Source organism: Panulirus ornatus, chromosome 11, assembly GCF_036320965.1.
Source record: "Panulirus ornatus isolate Po-2019 chromosome 11, ASM3632096v1, whole genome shotgun sequence".
In the NCBI taxonomy this organism is placed as follows: domain Eukaryota; kingdom Metazoa; phylum Arthropoda; class Malacostraca; order Decapoda; family Palinuridae; genus Panulirus; species Panulirus ornatus.
Window position 1 is genome coordinate 34,436,862 of NC_092234.1, and position 15,373 is coordinate 34,452,234.

The window sequence follows — 15,373 nt, forward strand, 5'->3', positions numbered from 1 at the left end:
ATTTCCACACATCTCTCTTACCCTTACGTTACTCACTCGATCAAACCACCTCACACCACACATTGTCCTCAAACATCTCATTTCCAGCACATCCATCCTCCTGCGCACTACTCTATCCATAGCCCACGCCTCGCAACCATACAACATTGTTGGAACCACTATTCCTTCAAACATACCCATTTTTGCTTTCCGAGATAATGTTCTCGACTTCCACACATTTTTCAAGGCTCCCAAAATTTTCGCCCCCTCCCCCACCCTATGATCCACTTCCGCTTCCATGGTTCCATCCGCTGCCAGATCCACTCCCAGATATCTAAAACACTTCACTTCCTCCAGTTTTTCTCCATTCAAACTCACCTCCCAATTGACTTGACCCTCAACCCTACTGTACCTAATAACCTTGCTCTTATTCACATTTACTCTTAACTTTCTTCTTCCACACACTTTACCAAACTCAGTCACCAGCTTCTGCAGTTTCTCACATGAATCAGCCACCAGCGCTGTATCATCAGCGAACAACAACTGACTCACTTCCCAAGCTCTCTCATCCCCAACAGACTTCATACTTGCCCCTCTTTCCAAAACTCTTGCATTTACCTCCCTAACAACCCCATTCATAAACAAATTAAACAACCATGGAGACATCACACACCCCTGCCGTAAACCTACATTCACTGAGAACCAATCACTTTCCTCTCTTCCTACACGTACACATGCCTTACATCCTCGATAAAAACTTTTCACTGCTTCTAACAACTTTCCTCCCACACCATATATTCTTAATACCTTCCACAGAGCATCTCTATCAACTCTATCATATGCCTTCTCCAGATCCATAAATGCTATATACAAATCCATTTGCTTTTCTAAGTATTTCTCACATACATTCTTCAAAGCAAACACCTGATCCACACATCCTCTACCACTTCTGAAACCACACTGCTCTTCCCCAATCTGATGCTCTGTACATGCCTTCACCCTCTCAGTCAATACCCTCCCATATTTAGTATGAGGTAAATATGCTTGATTCACTTAAAATTATATCATTTTCTACATGAAATTTTCATCTCTCTTGCCTTAAGAAGTATTACTTATGTGTGTTGTAAACCCTCAGATGACAACTGTAGGGACAAACCTGTTTATTATCTGGGAAAGCACATTTTAGTACAAAATTCCCAGGAAATGCTAAAAGCAGTGTAATGTTATCTAAGATATGATTAACCTTTTCTGTTTTAAAGTATTCTTTTCTAGGCTCTCTCTTTAATCATTCCTAACATCTCACCTTGATTTTTCAACTGTGTTGACCAAGTAAGCAACTCATACTGTAATGTGGGCTGAATGTGTATCTGAAGAATCTTCATAAAACATTTCCTCATCCATGAATTTGCAGAAGGGTTAACTAATGACTACTAAGATATAGTCTTTTCCTACAACCTTTCCACTCTTCCATATCTTTGATACCATAAGTTTATTTACTTCAAGAGAGTAGATTTTCTATGGTTTTGTTTCACATTATCCCATCTATATTATTTAGATTTGTTTGGATAATAGTTTGTTAGACATTTATCTGACCCTTATAGTGATATTTCACACTGTGCGAAAGTCAGTGCACTCTTCATTTTGGCATACCATTCTCTTCACCTGGCATCATCTACAAACTTATTCAGTTAAGATATTAGTAATCTTCCAAATCATTTAGGTCGATTTAGGGGATTTTCTAAGTGCTTTTCTCCTGAGATGATAAAAAAGCATTTATCATCAACATTACTTGCATATCTTAATGCATATATCACATTATGTAATCTAAGTGTTGAATGTCTCTTGCCCATCTACTACAATAAAGATTGATTTATATAGAGGGATAGAGTAAGTAGGAGTGATATGGTATAAAGGAGGTGATATGTCAATGGAGTGAACCTGGGCATATGAATCATATGGGAGAAACCACACATTCTTCAGCGCTCACAGAACCTTTGCATCCTCCTCCACCCTATTACTCATGTCCACTTCCGTGGATCCATTCGTTGCTTGTCCGCTCCCAGGTATTTAAAACACTTAACTTCCTCCAATTTTTCTCCATTCAAACTTACATCCCACAAACATGTCCCTCAACCTTGCCAAAACTGATAACCTTTTTTTTATTTACATTCATACATATGGTGTGGGAGGAAAGTTGTTAGAAGCAGTGAAAAGTTTTTATCGAGGATGTAAGGCATGTGTACGTGTAGGAAGAGAGGAAAGTGATTGGTTCTCAGTGAATGTAGGTTTGCGGCAGGGGTGTGTGATGTCTCCATGGTTGTTTAATTTGTTTTTGGATGGGGTTGTTAGGGAGGTAAATGCAAGAGTTTTGGAAAGAGGGGCAAGTATGGAGTCTGTTGGGGATGAGAGAGCTTGGGAAGTGAGTCAGTTGTTGTTCGCTGATGATACAGCGCTGGTGGCTGATTCATGTGAGAAACTGCAGAAGCTGGTGACTGAGTTTGGTAAAGTGTGTGGAAGAAGAAAGTTAAGAGTAAATGTGAAAAAGAGCAAGGTTATTAGGTACAGTAGGGTTGAGGGTCAAGTCAATTGGGAGGTGAGTTTGAATGGAGAAAAACTGGAGGAAGTGAAGTGTTGTAGATATCTGGGAGTGGATCTGGCAGCGGATAGAACCATGGTAGCAGAAGTGGATCATAGGGTGGGGGAGGGGGCGAAAATTCTGGGGGCCTTGAAGAATGTGTGGAAGTCGAGAACATTATCTCGGAAAGCAAAAATGGGTATGTTTGAAGGAATGGTGGTTCCAACAATGTTGTATGGTTGCGAGGCGTGGGCTATGGATAGAGTTGTGCGCAGGAGGATGGATGTGCTGGAAATGAGATGTTTGAGGACAATGTGTGGTGTGAGGTGGTTTGATCGAGTGAGTAACGTAAGGGTAAGAGAGATGTGTGGAAATAAAAAGAGCGTGGTTGAGAGAGCAGAAGAGGGTGTTTTGAAGTGGTTTGGGCACATGGAGAGAATGAGTGAGGAAAGATTGACCAAGAGGATATATGTGTCGGAGGTGGAGGGAACGAGGAGAAGAAGGAGACCAAATTGGAGGTGGAAAGATGGAGTGAAAAAGATTTTGTGTGATCAGGGCCTGAACATGCAGGAGGGTGAGAGGAGGGCAAGGAATAGAGTGAGTTGGAGCGATGTGGTATACCGGGGTTGACGTGCTGTCAGTGGATTGAATCAAGGCATGTGAAGCGTCTGGGGTAAACCATGGAAAGCTGTGTAGGTATGTATATTTGCGTGTGTGGACGTATGTATATACATGTGTATGGGGGGGAGTTGGGCCATTTCTTTCGTCTGTTTCCTTGCGCTACCTCGCAAACGCGGGAGACAGCGACAAAGTAAAAAAAAAAAAAAAAAAAAAAAAACATTCACTCTCAACTTAATTGTTTCACACGCTCTTCCAGACTCAGTCACAAACTTCCAGTTTCTCAATTGAATCCACCACCAGTGCTGTATCATCAGCAAACAACAAATGGCTAACTTCCCTGGCCCTATCTTCCCCCACAGATTGCATACTCACCCATCTCTCCAGACTCTTGCACTTACCACCCCATCCACAAACATATTGAAAAACCATTGTGATGTCACATACCCCTGCTGTAGACCATTCACTGTCTTCTCCTTCTCATACACAAGCTGAACACCCTTGATGAAAACTTCTCACTGCTTCTAGCAGCATTCCTCCAACTGCATATTTGTAAGATTTTCCACAAAGCACCTCTATCAACCTCATCATATGCCTTCTCCAGATCCATAAATGCCACATACATATCCTTCTGTTTTTCTAAGTATTTCTCAGACACACATTCTTTAAAGCAAACACATTATCCTCACATCCTCTATCACTTTTGAAACCAAACTGCTCTTCCCCGATCTGATGCTTTGCACATGCCATCACCCTCACAATCAATACCCTCCCATACAACTTACCAGGTATACTCAGCAAACATATACCTCTGTAGTTTGAATGCTCATCTTTATCCTTTTTGCCTTTATACAGTGGCTCTAGACTTGTATTCTGCTAATCCTCAGGCACCTCACCATGATTCATGCATACATTGAATATCCTTACCAAAAAATCAGCAGCATAGTCACCCCCTTTCTTATTAAATTCAGCTGCAGTACCACATACTCCAGCCACCTTCCAACATTTCATCATATGCAAGGCTTTCACCTCCTCTTCTTTTTTCACCAGCCCACTATCCCTGACTCTCTCACTTCACATGCCACCCCATCCCAAACACCTTACATTTATCACTCTATCATGAAACAAATTTAACAGTTCATCAAAATATTCAGTTTGTCTCCTCACCTCATCACTATCATCAAACAAATTTAACAGTTCATCAAAATATTCAGTTTGTCTCCTCACCTCATCACTATCATCAAACAAATTTAACAGTTCATCAAAATATTCAGTTTGTCTTCTCACCTCCCCTTGTGCCTTCTTCGCTGATGTTCACATTTTTCTCTTATCTTTCACACATTATTTACCTCCTCCCAAAGCATCTTATTCTCCCTAATGTTTGCCAATACTCACTCACCTCAACTCTCATTTGCCTTCTTTTTCATCCCCTGCACCTTTTTCATGAATTCCTGCCACACTCTCTTATACATCCCCAATCATTTGCACTCCTTCCCTGTGAGTACCGCCCAGATGCCATTCTTTTCTCTCACTAGCAACTTCACTTCTTTATTTCACTGCTCCCCTTTCTAATCTGCTCACCTCCCACCTTTTGCATGCCACATGCATCTCTCACATGCCAGGACTGCATCCCAAAATACCTCCCATTCCTTACCAACTCCCCTTGCTTCATTCACTCTCACCTTTTGCATTCCACTCACAATCTGTCCTGGTTTCTCTTCGCACAAGTCTCTTTTGCAAGCAAACTTACTTTCACCACTTTCTTCTCCTCAACAATGTTTGCTCTTTTTCAAAAACCCCTGCAAATTTTCTCCCTCACTGATCAGATATCAGCAGCCCCTCTAAGCACATTTACATCCAGAAGTCTCTTTTTTTTTTTTTACTCATTTACCAATTAATTTTTTTAATCCAATAATGCCTGTTGACTGTCTTTCCTCCTCAAATGTGTATACGTGTGTATATCCCTCTTTGTAAACCAGGTATTCCCATTCACCTATCCTTTTATCAGCAAGCAACCCTACAAGTTCTTCACCTTTGCCACTCCATCCTTCCACCTCTAATTTGGTCTTCCGTTTCTCCTTGTTTCCTACACCTCTGACACATATATCCTCTTTGTCAATCTTTCCTCACTCATTCTCTCCATGTGTTCAAACAGTTTTATTTAACATGTAATTTTTCTATGCATGTGGCTCGACATATTTCCTGGAGACAATCTCCATTTATCAACACATCTAGAAAGGGCAGTTTGCTTTCTTTTTCCCATTCTATCTTAAATTTGATAGTGGGGTGGAGCACTAAACATTGTCAAAAAATGATCACCCCATAGATCTTGAAAACCGTTATTTTTTACCCCTGTGCTGATTATGCCACATGCAACTTCATTGAGCCTGTCTTAATTTTAATTGTTCATACTAAGAACTTTTATTTGTCCCCCAACAGTTTTAAAGTCCATCCTAGTATTAAGAAAATCAATATGAGAGAATTGACAAAACACAAAAACATGAAGAAGAGTTGTTCATGACACACCTAGCTATCCAGGTCAATCCCCACCATGTGACCGTATTTTACCTTTACAACGGTTATGGTTAGACAAAGCAGACAGTGCTCGGTCTATAAAGATTGGTGTTGGATGGCGGGAAACAAGTGTGATGTTCGGATTTGAATAACTTTGTTAAGTACTGGCACCTGAGCAGATGGATTGTCTCCTTGAAGCATGTTATGCCACTTGTATTGAAAAATTACATGTTAGATAAAATTGTATGAACTCGTACCGTATGATACACCGAAATCACAGCTCCCTTTCCACATCCAGGCCCCACAAAACTTTTCATGCTTCACATGCCATGGTTCAATCCATTGATGACACGTCGACCCCAGTATACCACATCCCTCCAATTCTTTCTATTCCTTGCATGCCTTTAACTCTCTTGTATGTTCAGGCCCCGATCACTCAGAATCTTTTTTACTCCATCCTTCCACCTCCAGTTTGGTCTCCCACTCCTTGTTCCCTCTACCTCTGACACATATATCCTATTTGTCAATCTTTCCGCACTCATTCTATCCATGTGACCAAACCATTTCAACACATTCTTCAGCTCTCTCAACCACACTCTTTTTATTACCACACATCTCTATTACCCTTTCATTACTTGCTCAATCAAACCACCTCACACCACATATTGTCCTCAAACATATCAATTCCAACCCATCCACCCTCCTCTGCACAACCCTATCAATAGCCCATGCCTCGCAACCATATAACATTGTTGGAACCACCATTCCTTCAAACATACCCATCTTTGTTCTTCGAGATAACATTCTCGCCTTCCACACATTCTTCAATGCTCCCAGAACCTTCGCCCCCTCCCCACCCTGTGACTCACTTCTGCTTGCATGGTTCCATCTACTGCTAAATCCTCTTCCAGAAATCTAAAACACTTCACTTCCTCCAGTTTTTCTCCATTCAAACTTACCTCCCAGTTTACTTGTCCCTCAACCCTACTGAACTTAATAACCTTGCTCTTATACACATTTACTCCCAAGTTTCCTCTTTCATGCAATTTACCAAACTAAGTCACCAACTTTTGCAGTTTCTCATCCAAATCAGCCACCAGCGCTTTATCATCAGTGAACAACAACTGTCTCACTTCCCAAGCCCTCTCATCCACAACAGACTGCACACTTACCCCTCTCTCCAAAACTCTTGCATTCACCTCCCTAACAACCTCATCCATAAACAAATTAAACTACCATGGAGACATCACACACCCCTGCCGCAAACCGACATTCACTTAGAACCAATCACTCCTCTCTTCCTACTCGTTCACATGCCTTACATCCTTGGAAAAAACTTTTCACTGCTTCTAGCAGCTTACCTCCCACACCATATACTCTTAATACCTTCCACAAAACATCTCTATCAACCCTATCATATACCTTCTCCAGTTCCATAAATACTACATACAAATCCATCTGTTTTTCTAAGTATTTCTTCACTTACATTCTTCAAAGCAATCACCTGATCCACACATACTCTACCACTTCTGAAACCACACTGCTCTTCTCCAGTCTGATGCTGTACACATGCTTTCACCCTCCCATTCAATACCCTCCCGTGTGATTTCCCAGGAATACTCAAAAAACTTATACCTCTGTAATTTGAACACTATTTTTATACCCTTTTGCCTTTATACAATAGCACTTTGCATGCATTCGGCTGATCCTCAGGCACTGTAATACCATACAAACCCGCTGCCTTGCCGGCTTTCATCTTCCGCAAAGCTTTCACTACCTCTTGTGTGTTTACCAAACCATTCTCTCTGACCCTCTCACTTTGCACACCACCTCAACCGAAACACCCTCTATATGCCACTCCATCATCAAACTCCTTCAACAAACCTTTAAAATACTCACTTCATCTCCTCATCTCACCACGACTTGTTATTTCCTCCCCATTAGCCCCTTCACCAATGTTCCCATTTGGTCTCTTGTCTCGTGCACTTTATTTACCTCCTTCCAAAATGTCTTTTTATTCTCTGTAAAATTTAAAGATACTCTCTCACCCCTACTCTAATTTGCCCTCTTTTTCACCTCTTGCACCTTTCTCTTGACCTCCTGCCTCTTTCTTTTATACATCTCCCTGTCATTCACACTACTTCCCTGCAAAAATTGTCCAAACGCCTCTCTCTTCTCTTTCACAAAGAGTCTTACTTCTTCATCCCACCACTCTCTACCCTTTCTAATCTGCCTATCTCCCCCCTTTCTCATACCACCAGCATCTTTTGTGCAAGCCATCACTTCTTCTCTAAATACATCCCATTCCTCCCAATTTCCCCTTATATCATTTGCTTTCATCTTTTTCCATTCTGCAAATGCTTTGGGAGCAGCTGAGTGAGTGTATTAGCAGCTTTGATGCACGAGATCAGGTTAGAGTGATGGGTGATTTGAATGGAAAAGTGAGTAATGTGGCACTTGGGGGTATAATTTGTGTACAAGGGTTGTTCAGTGTTGTAAATGGAAATGGTGAAGAGCTTGTAGATTTGTGTGCTGAAAAAGGACTGGTGATTGGGAATACCTTGTTTAAAAAGAGAGAGATATACATAAGTATACGTATGCAAGTAGGTGAGATGGGTGGAGAGCATTATTGGATTATGTGTTAATTGATAGGTGCGTGAAAGAGAGACTTTTGGAAGTTAATGTGCTGAGAGGGGCAACTGGAGGGCATGTGAAGCATCTGAGGTAAACCATGGAAAGTTTTGTGGGGGCCTAGATGTGGAAAGGGAGCTTTGGTTTCAGTGTATTACATATGACAGGTAGAGACTGAGTGTGAATGAATGTGGCCTTTGTTGTCTTTTCTTAGCTCTGCCTCGCTTGCGCGTGGGGGGGAGGTGGGTGCCATTTCATGTGTGGAGGGGTTTCTCACCTGAATCAGCCAACAGCGCTGTATAATCAGCGAAGTACAACTGACTCACTTCCCAAATCATCTCATCCACAACAAACTGCATACTTGCCCCTCTCTCCAAAACTCTTCCATTCACCTCCTTAACAACCCCATGTATAAACAAATTTAACAACCACAGAGACATCACACACCCTTGCCGCAAACCGACATTCACTGGGAACCACTCACTTTCCTCTCTTTCTACTCATTCACTTGCCTTACTTGTTCAATAAAAATTTTTCATCGCTTCTAGCAACTTACCTCCCACACCATCTACTCTTAATACCTTTCACAGAGCACCTCTATCAACTCTTATCATATTCCTTCTCCAGATCCATAAATGCTACATACAAAGCCATCTGCTTTTCCAAGCATTTCTCACATGCATTCTTCAAAGCAAACACCTGATCCACACATCCTCTACCACTTTGAAGCCACACTGCTCCTCCCCAATCTGGTACTCTGTACGTTCCTTGACCCTCTTGATCAGTACCCTCCCATATAATTTCCCAGGAATACTCAACAAACTTATTCCTCAGTAATTTGAGCACTCACCTTTATCCACTTTGCCTTTGTACAATGGCAGTATGCATGCATTCTGCCAATCCTCAGGCACTTCACCATGAACCATACATACATTGAATATCCTCACCAACCAGTCAACAACACAGTCACCCCTTCTTTGATAAATTCCACAGCAATACCATCCAAACCCGCCACCTTGCCAGCTTTCACCCTCAGCAAAACTTTCACTACCTCTTCTCGATTTACCAAGCCATTCTCCGTGACCCTCTCACTTCGCCCACCACCTTGACCAAAACACCCTATATCTGCCACTGTCATCAGACACATTCAACAAACCTTCAAAATGCTCGCTCCATCTCCCTCTTACTTCACTACTACTTGTTATTACTTCCCCATTTGTCCCCTTCACCGATGTTCCCATTTGTTTGACATGCTGTAAATGGATTGAACCAGGGCATGTGAAGTGTCTGGGGTAAACCATGGAAAGTTTTGTGGGGCCTGGATGGGGAAAGGGAGCTGTGGTGTCAGTATATTACACATGACAGCTAGAGATTGAGAGTAAACAAATGTGGTCTTTGTTGTTGTTTCCTAGCACTGCCTCATGCAGGGAGGGGATGTCATTTCATGTTTGGCGGGATGGCAGCAGGAATGGATGGATGCAGCATGTATGAATATGTACATGTGTATACATATATATGTAAGGCATGTGTACGTGTAGGAAGAGAGGAAAGTGATTGGTTCTCAGTGAATGTAGGTTTGCGGCAGGGGTGTGTGATGTGTCCATGGTTGTTTAATTTGTTTATGGATGGGGTTGTTAGGGAGGTGAATGCAAGAGTTTTGGAAAGAGAGGCAAGTATGAAGTCTGTTGTGGATGAGAGAGCTTGGGAAGTGAGTCAGTTGTTGTTCGCTGATGATACAGCGCTGGTGGTTGGTTCATGTGAGAAACTGCAGAAGCTGGTGACTGAGTTTGGTAAAGTGTGTGAAAGAAGAAAGTTAAGAGTAAATGTGAATAGGAGCAAGGTTATTAGGTACAGTAGGGTTGAGGGTTAAGTCAATTGGGAGGTAAGTTTGAATGGAGAAAAACTGGAGGAAGTAAAGTGTTTTAGATATCTGGGAGTGGATCTGGCGGTGGATGGAACCATGGAAGCGGAAGTGAATCACAGGGTGGGGGAGGGGGTGAAAATCCTGGGAGCCTTGAAGAATGTGTGGAAGTTGAGAACATTATCTCGGAAAGGAAAAATGGGTATGTTTGAAGGAATAGTGGTTCCAACAATGTTGTATGGTTGCGAGGCGTGGGCTATGGTTAGAGTTGTGTGCAGGAGGGTGGATGTGCTGGAAATGAGATGTTTGAGGACAATATGTGGTGTGAGGTGGTTTGATCGAGTAAGTAATGTAAGGGTAAGAGAGATGTGTGGAAATAAAAAGAGTGTGGTTGTGAGAGCAGAAGAGGGTGTTTTGAAATGGTTTGGGCACATGGAGAGAATGAGTGAGGAAAGATTGACCAAGAGGATATATGTGTCAGAGGTGGAGGGAACGAGGAGAAGTGGGAGACCAAATTGGAGGTGGAAAGATAGAGTGAAAAAGATTTTGAGTGATCAGGGCCTGAACATGCAGGAGGGTGAAAGGCGGGCAAGGAATAGAGTGAATTGGATCGATGTGGTATACCGGGGTTGACGTGCTGTCAGTGGATTGAATCAGGGCATGTGAAGCGTCTGGGGTAAACCATGGAAAGTTGTGTGGGGCCTGGATGTGGAAAGGGACCTGTGGTTTCGGGCATTATTGCATGACAGCTAGAGACTTGAGTTTGAACAAATGGGGCCTTTGTTGTCTTTTCCTAGTGCTACCTCGCACACATGAGGGGGGAGGGGGATGGTATTCCATGTGTGGCGAGGTGGCGATAGGAATGAATGAAGGCAGACAGTGTGAATTGTGTGCATGGGTATATATGCATGTGTCTGTGTGTGTTTATATATGTGTACATTGAGATGTATAGGAATGTATATTTGCGTGTGTGGACGTGTATGTATATACACGTGTATGGGGGTAGGTTGGGCCATGTCTTTCATCTGTTTCCTTGCGCTACCTCGCAAACGCGGGAGACAGCGACAAAGCAAAATAAATATAAATAAATATGTATATGTATGTATATGTTGAATTGTATAGGTATGTATATGTGTATGTATGGGCATTTATGTATATACATGTGTTTGTGGGTGGGTTGGGCCATTCTTTTGTCTGTTTCCTTGCGCTGTCTGGCTAACTCGGGAGACAGCATCAAAGTATGATAAATAATGAATATGAATAATAATATATATCATATGCCTTCAGATCCATAAATGCTACATACAAATCCATTTCTGTTTAGCATTTATGAATCTGGAGAAGGCATATGATAGAGTTAATAGAGATGCTCTGTGGAAGGTATTAAGAGTATATGGTGTGGGAGGTAAGCTGCTAGAAGCAGAGAAATGTTTTCATCGAGGATGTAAGGCATGCATACAAGTAGGAAGAGAGGAAAGTGATTGTTTCCCAGTGAATGTCAGCTTGCAGCAAGGGTGTGTGATGTCTCCATGGTTGTTTGATTTGTTTATGGATGGGGTTGTTAGGAGGGTGAATGCAAGACTTTTGGAATGTGGGGCATGAATGCAGTCTGTTGTCAATGAGAGGGCCTGGGAAGTGAGTCAGTTGTTATTTGCTGATGATACAGCGCTGGTGGCTGATGCGAGTGAGAAACTGCAGAAGTTTGTGATCGAGTTTGGTAAAATGTGTGAAAGAAGAAAGCTAAGAGTAAATGTGAATAAGAGTAAGGTTTTTAGGTTCAGTAGGGTGGAGGAACAAGTCAGTTGGGAGGTAAGTTTGAATGGAGAAAACATATAGGAAGTGAAGTGTTTTAGATATCTGGGAGTGGATTTAGCAGTGGATGGAACCATGGAAGCAGAAACGAGTCACAGGGTGGGGAAGAGGACAAAGGTTCTGGGAGCGTTTAAGATTGTGTGGAAGGTGAGAACGTTAACTTAGAGAGCAAAAATGGGAATGTTTGAAGAAATAGTGGTTCCAGCAATGTTATATGGTTGTGAGGCATGGGCTATAGATAAAGTTGTGCGGAGGAGGGTGGATGTTTTGGAAAAGAGATATTTCAGGACAATATGTGGTGTGAGGTGGTTTCATTGAGTATGGAATGAAAGGGGTAAGAGAGATGTGTGGTAATAAAAAGAGTGTGGTTTAGAGAGCAGAAGAGGGTGTATTGAAATGGTATGGGCACATGGAGAGAATGAGTGAGGAAAGATTGACAAAAACGATATATGTGTCACAGTTGGAGGGAACGAGGAGAAGTGGGAGACCAAATTGGAGGTGGAAGGATGGAGTGAAGATGATTTTGAGCAGTCGGGGCCTGAACATACAATAGGGTGAAAAGCATGCAAGGAATAGAGTGAACTGGAACGATGCGGTTTACTGGGGTCGATGTGCTTTCAGTGGATTGAACCAGGGCATGTGAAGCATCTGGGATAAACCATGGAAAGTTTTGTGGGGCCTAGATGTGGAAAGGGAGGTGTGGTTTTGGTGCATTGCACATGGAAGCTAGAGACTGAGTGTGAATGAATGTAGCCTTTGTTGTCTTTTCCTAGTGCTACCTCGCGTGGGGAGGGGAGTGTCATTTCATGTTTGGCAGGGTGGTGGCGGCAATGGATGAAGGCAGCAAGTATGAATATGTACATGTGTATATATGTATATGTTTGTGTATGTATATGTATGCATACATTGAAATGTATAGGTATGTTTATGTGTGTGTGTGGACATGTATGTATATCCAAGTGTATGTGGGTGGGTTGTGCCATTCTTTTGTCTGTTTTCTTGCACTACCTCATTAACACAGGAGATAGTGACAAAGTTTGATAGATTGAATAAATGATATATATCACCAGTTCTTTTTCAGCGCACAAATCTACAAGCTCTTCACCATTTCCATTTATATCACTGAACACCCCATGTACACCAGTTATTCCCTTAACTGCCACATTGCTCACCTTTGCATTCAAATCATCCATCACTATAACCCGGTCTCGTGCATTAAAGCTGCCAACGCACTCACTCAGCTGCTCCCAAAACACTTGCCTCTCATGATCTTTCTTTTCATGACCAGGTGCATAGGCACCAATAATCACCCATTCTCTCTCCATCCACTTTCAGTTTTACCCATATCAATCTAGAGTTTACTTTCTTACACTCTATCACATACTCCCACAACTCCTGCTTCAGGAATAGTACTATTCCTTCCTTTGCTCTTGTCCTGTCACCAACCCCTGACTATACTCCCAAGACATTCCCAAACCATTCTTCACCTTTACCCTTGAGCTTTGTTTCACTCAGAGCCAAAACATCCAGGTCCCTTTCCTCAAACAAACTACCTATCTCCTTTTTTCTCATCTTGGTTACATCCACACACATTTAGACACCCCAGTCTGAGCCATCGATGAGGATGAGCACTCCCCACATGATTCCATCTTCTGTTTCCCCTTTTAGAAAGTTAAAATACAAGGAGGGGAGGGTTTCTAGCCCCCCACTCCTGTCCCCTATAGTCGCCTTCTGTGACACGCAGGGAATGCATGGGAAGTATTATTTCTCCCCATCCCCAATTATAGGGGGAATGTCTGCTTTAAAAGGAGAGATATACATAAGTATACATATGTAAGTAGGTGAGATGGCCAAAGAGCACAGTTGGATTACGTGTTCATTGATAGGCACGTGAAAGAGAGACTTTTGGATGTTAATGTGCTGAGAGGGGCAACTGGAGGGATGTCTGATCATTGTCTTGTGGAGGCAAAGGTGAAGATTTGTAGAGATTTTCAGAAAAGAAGAGAGAATGTTAGGATGAAGAGAGTGGTTAGAGTAAGTGAGCTTGGAAAGTAAACTTGTGTGAGGAAGTACCAGGAGAGATTGAGTGCAGAATGGAAAAAAGTGAGAGCAAATGATGTAAGGGGAGTGGGTGAGGAATGGGATATATTTAGGGAAGCAGTGATGGCTTGCACGAAAGATGCTTGTGGCATGAGAAACTTGTGAGGTGGGAAGATTAGAAAGGGTAGTCAGTGGTGGGATGAAGAAGGAAGATTGTTAGTGAAAGAGAAGAGAGAGCCATTTGGACGATTTTTGCAGGGGAAATGTGCAAATGACTGGGAGATGTATAAAAGAAAGAGGCTAGAGGTCAAGAGAAAGGTGCAAGAGGTGAAAAAGAGGGCAAATGAGAATTGGTGGAGAGAGTATATAAATTTTAGGAAGAATAAAAAGACGTTTGGAAGGAGGTAAATAAAGTGCGTGAGACAAGAGAAGAAATGGGAACATGGCTGAAGGGGTAAATAAGGAGGTAATAACAAGTAATGGTGGAGCGAGAAGGATATGGAGTGAGTATTTTGAAGGTTTGTTTAGTGTTTGATGATAGAGTCACAGATGTAAGTTGTTTTGGTCTAGGTGGTATGTGAAGTGAGAGGGTCAGGGAGAATGGTTTGGTAAACAGAGAAGAGGTAGTGAAAGCTTTGCTGAAGATGGAAGCTGTCAAGGCAGTGGGTTGGGATGGTATTGCAGTGGAATTTATTTTAAAAGGGGTGACTGTATTGTTGACAAGTTGGTGAGGATATTCAATGTATTTATGGTTTATGATGAAGAGCCTGAGGATTGGTGGAATACATGCATATTGTCATTGTACAAAGGCAAAGGGGATAAAGGTGAGTGTTCAGATTACAGAGGTATAAGTTTGTTGAGTATTCCTGGGAAAATATATGGGAGGGTATTGATTGAAAGGGTAAAGATATGTAAAGAACATCAGATTAGGGGAAGAGCAGTGTGGTTTCAGAAGTGGTAGAGGATATGTGGATCAGCTGTTTGCTTTAAAGAATTTATGTGAGAAATACTTAGAAAAACAAATGGATTTGTATGAGGCATTTATGGATCTGGAGAAAGCATATGATAGAGTTGATAGAGATGCTTTGTGGAACATATTAAGAGTATATGGTGTGGGAGGTATGTTGCTAGAAGCAAAGTTTTTATCAAGGATGTGAAGCATGTATATGGGTAGGAAGAGAAGAAGGTGATTGGTTCTCAGTGAATGTCGGTTTGCGGCAGGGGTGCGTTATGTCTCCATGGTTGTTTAATTTTTTTATGGATGGGCTTGTTAGGGAGGTCAATGCAAGAGTTTTGGAGAGATGGGCAAGTATGCTGTCTTTTGTGGATGAGTGGATAAGAGG

At 42.1% G+C, this 15,373-nt stretch overlaps 1 protein-coding gene across 3 annotated transcripts in view; it reads left to right on the forward strand.

Annotated features, from left to right (window-relative positions):
- Rme-8 (receptor mediated endocytosis 8) overlaps positions 1-15,373 on the forward strand; it is a 554,100-nt gene that overhangs the window by 456,630 nt on the left and 82,097 nt on the right. The gene's annotated exons all lie outside the window — the stretch shown is intronic.